Genomic DNA, 9,035 nt, shown 5'->3' with positions numbered 1-9,035 from the left:
GATTCAGCGGCAGATGGGAAAGTAAAGACCCTACTTTCGGGGAGCTAGTGCGCACTGCTTTGGACGAGGCCAGCAATAAAAACGTAAACCTATCAGTAAGATATGTTTCACGTACTGACTTCAGCTATAGGAATAGGACAGTGAAGGGTGATGAAGTGATCATCACAAGATGCTATTTCCGTTGCCTCTCCTATGCCATGTTCACCCGTGGGTCACTACTGAGTGTTTGGACACTGATTCCCCAGACCACGCCTACTACGACTAAGAAACTCGAGTCACTTATTACTCCAAGGGAATAAGAGAATCTTTTCCTGCTGTCCCAGAATTGGTAATCGGGACTCAGCTGAGGATTTAGATCTTTCACATTCTAAAGAAAGACAAAGCATTTGGGGCTAGACACTCTCAGGTATTACAAAATGGGAGCCGAGCGCTGAATTTGCCCTGTTGCTACTAACCGTTGCCCCGACACCACCCCTCTTTCGCAGGCTCTATAAGGAAACTAGAATGGTAAATGAAAAGATTACCTCAGAATGGCAAGTCCTCCACCTGGGGGGGAGTTGCAGGGTTCTACCCCCACTCCCAAAGATAAATGTGAGAAAGAAAACTCTCAAACACTGAGAACACCCAGGGAAAATGGGGGGAGGGGCGGTTACATAATTAAACCCAATGCCTTCCAGAGAAAGGGAAAGGGAATTAGAGAACAGGCTGTGTGTAAGGAGAGCAGCCTGAATTCTCATTGTGTAGTAAGTGGAAACACAGGAAAACAGCTGCGCTTTAGCTCCCGGTGGGTGAAGGGTGCAGCTCACATTATGAGACTGTGGAACTAACGGGGTGTGAGAATGAACTGAGAAAGTTGGAAGAGGTTGAAGCGAAGCCTTATCTCCCAAGTCAGGTATCAGTGGGTTTCCTCTAAGGAACTCACAAATGCACTTACGTTTCTGCTGGTGCGGCTAAACAACTTTAATGCCCGATGGAATAGTTTTTAAAACCTTTTAAAATACACTGATGCACTGGAAAATTGGTAAGGAATATACAGAGGGCAAAAAACGAGGCAAAAATGACAACTTAAGAGTGGTATGTGGAGCCCTGAAAGCCAGCTTTCACCTGGAAGACTTTTGCCAAATGAGGCAAAGTTGAGTTTTGTTTTTCATGGCCCCCTTCTTTCCGTTTAGGGAACGCATTCTGGCCCCCCGAGGGCACCGAGAGAGGGTTGGCAGTCTCCCCTCCGGAGAAGTAGTGCCCTACCTGGCCGTCTCTGCTGCTGAAGGTCAGGTATCCTGGTCGGCCAATGTCGTCTGGTCACTGGGTGAAGACAGGTGAGAGGCCAGTTCACATCTGGGGGTTGATGGCTACGCCGCGGGCGCGGGGCTAACCAGCCTCGCAGCCAATCAAGAGCCACATTCTTCTCCATGACCTCCTGTCTCCATATCAAGTACCTCCGCCTCTGCTCTGGACTTGGGAATACTGCTGCTGAAAAGACCATCTCACACGTCCAGTTGAGGTCCTGGCCCAGGAGGATCGGCGGGGACCATCAGGTGCTCCAAAGCCTCTTCACACACCGCCGCACTCTGAGAAGCGCCTCTGCTGAGAAACGGATAATGCACTATTTAGCGGGATTTTGTCCTAGCTAGGGCAGAGGCGAAAAGACCTGTCGTTAATGCGAAATGCCTTCCATTTATATGCTCGATCTTTTTTTAAAAAAAGATTTTATTTATTTTTGAGAGAGAATGAGAGAAAGAGGGAGGAAAAGAGGGGTGAGGGTCAGAGGGAGAAGCAGACTCCCTGCTAAGCAGGGAGCCTGATATGGAACTCGATCCTAGGACTCCAGGATCATGACACGAGCTGAAGGCAGTCGCTTAACTAACTGAGCCACCCAGGTGCCCTATCTGCTCGATCTTTAATATCCACCTGGATTTGACCAATTCCTCACTTGCCCTGCCATTGGTCCAAGCCTTCTGGCTAGGGCCTTCCCCAACAGCACAGGAATATCCAAGTTCCAGTCCCTTAAAAACGTTCATAAAAATGTTCAATCCCCTGGTTCCCACGAGAACCAGTGAGAAAAAGTGGGACCTGATGCAGGTAGCTCCGACTCTGTTCAGCCAGAGAACCAGCGATTACTGGACCAACAGGGAACTCAGGTCCCCTGTCTTCCATGCACTCTCAGGCCGGGAGGATAGGACAGAGGCGCTGAGTGGAGGCTGCGTAGCTTCAGTCATCTGTTGCTACATCTGAGGCTGAGCTTTGAGTGGGACAGGAAGGAAACCGAGATCTCAGCGCCTGGGCCCTCTCCCTCACATCAGACCAACACACCTGCTACAGTTTCAAATTCCAGGCGTTAATCTGCGCAGCGCTGGGCTCTAGTGCCACCTGCTGGCCACTAGGACCCCCTATTCCTGCAAAGTCATCTGCATAACAATAATGCGAACATTAATTTGGCAGTTTCTGGACCATTACTAACCTTGCCAACTACCCTCAAGTCAAGCTTGAAGCCTCTACAAGCCCCAGAAAATGTTTTTCAGTTCAACAAAATTTCACCTAACACCTATGTTTTCTGAGCCCACGTTTTCTGAGCTTGTGCTGCCCTGGATTTCCTCACAAATCCTCCCTAATGCTATTCTGCTCCTCTGGGCTGAGCTGAAGGGACCCACAGACTCTTGCTCCAACCTAGCTGTGGCGACTCAGGCTGGCCCCAAGTGGTGTCACCTCAAGGGCAATGTAGTCCCTGCAAGGGTCTCAAGGGCCAGGCATCGGAAGACCTCACTTCGGCTTCTGGCTCAGCCACCTTGCTCAGCCAGTCACTTGCCCCCTTGTTTTTCAAGTCTCCTCATTTGTCAGTGGAGCCCCAGATGCATCCTAGCATTCCATCTTTGTCCTGGTGGCCTGGCCCCACTCTCTCCTCACGGGCTTGGACTTATGAAAAATGTCTATTCAAGGAAGCTTTTCCCCAGATACCTCTGTTATCTGAGACAAGGGTGTTCAGTGACTGGGATGTGATTAACTATGTGGGAAGATTGACCCTACCAGGCACTTCAAGGCGCTAATGGCATCTGAGGGCTTTTCCAGCCAAACACAGGGGACTCTGCTTAGAAACTAGGAAGTGGACAAAATGAGCCAAAGATAGGATATAGAAGGAGGGCAAGAAACGATGAGGGACTAGAAACTAAAATAAGATTATTCTCACATCATAATTTTTTATTAACTGTGTCTCTGAGTTTGTTTGTTTAAGAGGGGGGGGGGTAGGGGGAGGAACAGAGAGAGAGGGAGAGAGAGAATCTTAAGTAGGCCCCATGCCTAGCATGGAGCCGGTTGCTGGGCTCAGTCTCACGACCCTGAGATCATGACCTGAGCTGAAATCAAGAGTCGACATTTAACCAACTGAGCCACCCAAGCGTCCCTCTGAGTTTTTTTTTTTTTTTAAGATTTTATTCATTTATTTGACAGAGAGAGATCACAATAGGCAGAGAGGCAGGCAGAGAGAGAGGAAGGGAAGCAGGCTCCCTGCCGAGCAGAGAGCCGGACGTGGGGCTCGATTGAGGACCCTGGGATCACGACCCGAGCCAAAGGCAGAGGCTCTAACCCACTGAGCCACACAGGCATCCCTGAGTTTTTGTTTTTAAAATTAACTTGCAAAGTTATTTAATTTGCAATTATTCTCAACAAGGTAATTTTTGTTCATGGCTAATGTTCTCCAGCATTACAACCAGATACATGAATCCAAGGGACCTAGGCTAGGCTGCCCTTAGACTGAGCCTGCCAGGGGTCCAGTTAAAGAGACATCTGACTGCAGTCAGCTGTCTGACTTGGACTGTAGCCCCAAGAGGATCTTTTTTTTTTTTTTTTAAGATTTTATTTATTTATTTGACAGACGGAGATCACAAGTAGGCAGAGAGGCAGGCAGAGAGAGAGGAGGGAGCAGGCTCCCCGCTGAGCAGAGAACCCAATGCAGGGCTCTATCCCAGGACCCTGGGATCATGACCTGAGCCAAAGGCAGAGGCTTTAACCCACTGAGCCACCCAGGCGCCCCAACCCCAAGAGGATCTTACCCACTTGTATGTCCAGTAAATATGTACCCAGTCAACCTGGCTGAGTTTATGAAATGAAGGTTTTGCTTTATCATAAAGAGTAATAATGGGCTTTGAGATCAGCTAGGCCAGCTCCTTCCTTTTAAGGATGAAATAGAAACCCAGGGAGGGAAAGATGCTAGTTTGGAGTAGAAAGAAAATGGTACAGGAAGAAAAAGATGCATATGATCAGCTGAAGGAGATTCGTAAGTTCCATGTGGCATTGTGGTGTTTTTTAACTCATGAGGTGAATGCTGGGGTTTAAAACAATTTAAATTTTAAAATTATAAGTTAAACAACAGAATATATTCTAGATGAGGTCTTTGGTCATTTGCATCATTTTCTTCTTCTCCATTTTCTCTTCAGCTTTATTTGTAGGACTGCAGTTGTGCGGTCTCCAGTAAGTGTCTTTCCCTCTGCGGGTTCTATTTCATCTGTAAAATGAAAGATCTGGCTTGGCGGATCCAAAGCCCCATTTTATTTTTCTCCTACAACTGTTATGCCTGGCTCAAACTGCGCAGGTGTGACCTGAGGGGAGGTAAGAAAACATGGAAGCGAAAGTGAGCTGGGTTTTTCATCCCAGCCTGCGCCTTTGCCTGGAGCTGACTGCCACCCATCCACTACCTTTCAGGGTGCCACACCTTGGGCCTTACTTGCACAACCCACCCCCACACGGGGGTCTGGGCATAACAGTGCTTTGGGCTCTGCGGTTACCATGGCGACCCTCTGGCTGGCATAGCCTCCGTTGCCGCCTAGCAACCAGGACATCCAGGGCACCTACAGCTCTGTCATTTCCCTCTGGCAAGGAACTGGGGGCAGCTCTGTTGAGGGAGGTGGCTTGTTATGGGTCCCTCTACTGCTAGGCCCTCACCTGACCTCTTCAGCCATTCCAGCTTCTCTGCCCTGGAGTCAGGCTTCTATGGCTTTGTCTCCTAGACCCAGGAGTCCTAACCACCCACCCTTTCCAGCTATGGTCCTGGGGGCTTAAAGAGGGTTCTTACCCCCGACACTCCATAGTCTCTAGAAGAGCAGAAAAGTCCAACGTGATGTAAATTGAAACACCCGTCTTAGCCACACCTCCCAGTACCCCTCAGCTACTGGGGCCAATTCTCTGGACGGGCAATCCTTGGGAAGGGATGGATGGGACAGCCTGGCTAGAAGCTAGGGAGGCACCAGTGTTGGGAAGGGCATCACCAGTACTGGGAATCGCAGCCTCTGTTGGGAGATGGGCAGGCATGCAGACAAGCTAACCCAATATGGGGGTGGGATCGGCAGTGACAGGCCTGGTGGCACAGAGTGTACTGGGAAGGAAGAGAGGAAGGGAAGCAGGCTCTCCGCCGAGTAGAGAGCCCGACGTGGGGCTCGATTGAGGACCCCGGGATCACGACCCGAGCCAAAGGCAGAGGCTCTAACCCACTGAGCCACCCAGGCACCCCTGAGTTTTTGTTTTTAAAATAAACTTGCAAGTTATTTAATTTGCAATTATTCTCAACAAGGTAATTTTTTTCATGGCTAATGTACTCTAACATTACAACCAGATACATGAATCCAAGGGACCTAGGTTAGGCTGCCCTTAGACTGAGCCTGCCAGGGACCCATGGGGAAGGGGTACTCACCCCAACCTGAATTGGAAAGAAATGTTTCTTGGAAGACATAATGCTTGGGTTGAGGCTTGAAGAGTGAATAGGCATCCAGGCTGGAGTAGAGATTTCGGTGAGGGTAGGCTTTAGGTCTTCAGAGCCTGCCTTTCTGAGAGTGTTATTCCCCATCCGAAATCCACTGATTCTGTCTCCTCCTTGTCCTTTTCCTCTTCTTATCCTGTCCACTTTCCCTGGGCAGTCTCCTCCAGCTGCATGATCGTAAGCCGCACTCCTTTGCTACATGTGGTCCCTTCCTCCTGGGCTGCTCACAACTTACTTGTCTACCTGATGAACTCACTCATTCTTCAAGACCCAGCTTGAAGTTTACTCCTTTCTGGTGCCTTCCCAGAACCACCCTTTTAAGCATGCATTCAATTCACAAACTTTTTTTTTTTTTTTTTAAGATTTTATTCATTTAGGGTCACCTGGATGGCTCAGTCGGTTAAGTGGCTGCCTTAGGCTCAGGTCATGATCCCAAGGTCCTGGAATCAAGCACCGCTTCGGGCGCCCTGCTCAGTGGAGAGCCTGCTTCTCCCTCTCCCTCTGCCTGCCACTTTGCCTACTTGTGCTCTATCTCTCTGTCAAATAAATAAATAAAATCGTTTTAAAAAAGGTTTTAGGGACGCCTGGGTGGCTCAGTTGGTTAAGCAGCTGCCTTCGGTTCAGGTCATGATCCCAGCATCCTGGGATCGAGTCCCACATCAGGCTCCTTGCTCATCAGGGAGCCTGCTTCTCCCTCTGCCTCTGCCTGCCACTCTGTCTGCATGTACTCACTCTCTCTGACAAATAAATAAGTAAAAATCTTTAAAAAAATGTTAAAAAAAATAAAAAAGGTTTTATTCATTTATTTGAGAGAGACAGAGATAGTGACAGAAAGCATGAGCAGGGAGGGCAGGAAGAAACAGGTTCCTTGCTAAGCAGGGAGCCCAGACCCTGGGATCATGACCTGAGCTGAAGACAGACACCCAACCTTACTGAGCCACCCAGGTGCCCCCTCAATTCACAAACTTCTAATGAACACTGGGTGTTAGACCCACAATGTGGTCCTATACTGTAACTCTCTGTTCACTTGTCTGTTTCCTCAAATGACCAGGATATCCTGGAGGTGGGAGCTGGCAAGGCTGTCTTTTGTTTTCCTAAGCCCCAGGCTTTAACATAGACTCTCTGAATGGATGGGTGGATGGAGGGATAGGAGGATAGATGCATTCACACAGAGCTCCTTGTGAAACAACAAACATAAACACCCCAGGTAACTCTCTGACTCCCGTTTCTATCCTCTGACACTACCACAAAGGAATCTGGCCATATGTTATTAAAGTGAATTAAAATTTGCTTGAAATAACCACAGACTCCCCCGCTCCCCTGAGCCTGCAGTGACCAGATTACATCTCCTCCAGGCACAGAAGTTTGACATTTCATTGCGAAGTCATTTTCTTCTCATTTCCTTATGTTGCTAAAATATTCTATTTCTCTTCACTTCCCCTTTGTGTCCCCATTACTCATGTTTAGTTAAATTTATCTGCTGCCATTTTTAATCATCTGAGATAGGCTTGCTGGGGTGGATGTTCCTGGGGCCCTGCCTGGCCTTCCAGACCATCTGTCTCCTCCTGGGCCACTCTGAGAACAGAGCACGGACCCCTCTGTCAGGGCTTCTGGGCTGATCCTCAAACCCAAGGTTTCTCCCCAAGGCATCTCTGACTTCAGGGTCCTCCCTTTCTCCCCATCCTCATTATCTTCTTCTCTCCAGCCTCCTCCTCTTCTGTTTCCTGGGGCATGGTTTTCATCTTGCCTCCAGGCCTGGTATTTCCTGAGGTGCCTTTGGTCACACTGAGCAAGGGGCTTTGCGATTCTTCTCTCACGAGTTCCCTGAATTAAGTCCTTAATGCGACAAAATATCCAGCAGCCGATGTGGGGGTTGTTTGGTGCTTGCTTGGGACACTGCCATACCCATCACATTTCTGTGACTGGCTGGACACCTTCGTCTTTCTCACCTGCCCATCCACCCTCATATTGTAGGCGTGGAGAAATTGTTCTCTCTGGAGGCAGTTGGCAAAGACTAGAAAGGAATATTTTGGCTTAGAGTGGAATCCCAGTTTGACCTCTCAATAACTGTCACTTAAGGACTGGGATTTGGGGTGCCTGGGTGGCTCAGCTGTTAAGCGTCTGCCTTCGGCTCAGGTCATGATCCCGGGCTCCTGGGATCGAGCCCCCCATCGGGCTCCCTGCTCAGCGGGAAGCCTGCTTCTCCCTCTCCCTCTGCTGCTCCCCTGCTTGTGTCCCCTCTCTTGCTGTGTCTCTGTCAAATAAATAAAATTTTAAAAAAAAGAAAGAAAGAAAGAAAAAGACTGGGATTGCCCTTGGGACTTAGGGTTTAGAACTGCTCAGGAAAGGGCAGTCAAGTCCAGGTGGCCACTGAGAGGCAGGGCCGTGGGAGGCAGGATCAGAAGGCTGGAAAGGCCATCACTATCTGAGCATTTGCAGTGTGCTGGGCTCTGTGGACATATTTGGGGAGTTGGGGCTGTGAATCCAGAGTGACAGTGAAGGATGCTTGTTCCTCAGCTCAAGCTTTGGGAAAGGGGTTTCTGTGGGATCACCCGGAAGGCTCAATGAATGTCCTTTGGAGCTTCAGGGATACGAGGAGCTACGGCAATTTATGTCAGAGAAATCTTAATAGCAGGAGACAGGCTGGCCAGATGTCTTCACAGGGCAGCTAGGAGAGTGGTCACATTGGGGTCTGCCTGCAAGCCCAGCGATCATGAGGGAAAAATAGGTAAGTGAATGTTTCTAGCAGATCAGAGGTGGCTGCTGACATGAGTGAACCAGCACGGGGTCATTTTAGAGCTTGATCAAGAAAGCCTCTGGGAGAAAGAAAGAGACAAAAATTACTGGCAGGCCAGGGGTGAAAAAAGGGGTCATACAGGGATTTAACTTAAATTTCATCCCAGGGCAAGACAAACTATTTTATAGTTATGTTTTATGAGTCATGTGTATAGGGCTAAACATAAATTATTTTAATTTTTTTCAATGAAATTTCACTCGTGTCAATTCAAAACATGTTCTTCTTCCTAGACTAAGATCATATCTCCAGTCTACACTCATCTACATTTTCTATATTGCATCCAGTTTTTCCAGTTGCATCTAGGGTGAAACGATCTATTATCTTTATTATTTCCCAAATAGTTTACACTTCTGAACTCTTATCTCATTTAATTTTCACATCAATCCTGGAAGGAAAGTGCTCTTGTTATCCCTGTTCCACTTTCAAGCATCAGAAATTAAGAAAGGGGCTCCAGGTTACACGAGGTTGAATGGCAGACTCAAGGGTTAACTAGGT

This window comes from Enhydra lutris, unplaced genomic scaffold (genome assembly GCF_002288905.1).
Source record: "Enhydra lutris kenyoni isolate GAN:26980312 unplaced genomic scaffold, ASM228890v2 scaffoldscaffold30, whole genome shotgun sequence".
NCBI classification, from domain to species: Eukaryota; Metazoa; Chordata; class Mammalia; order Carnivora; family Mustelidae; genus Enhydra; species Enhydra lutris.
This window is presented reverse-complemented; position numbering follows the sequence as displayed.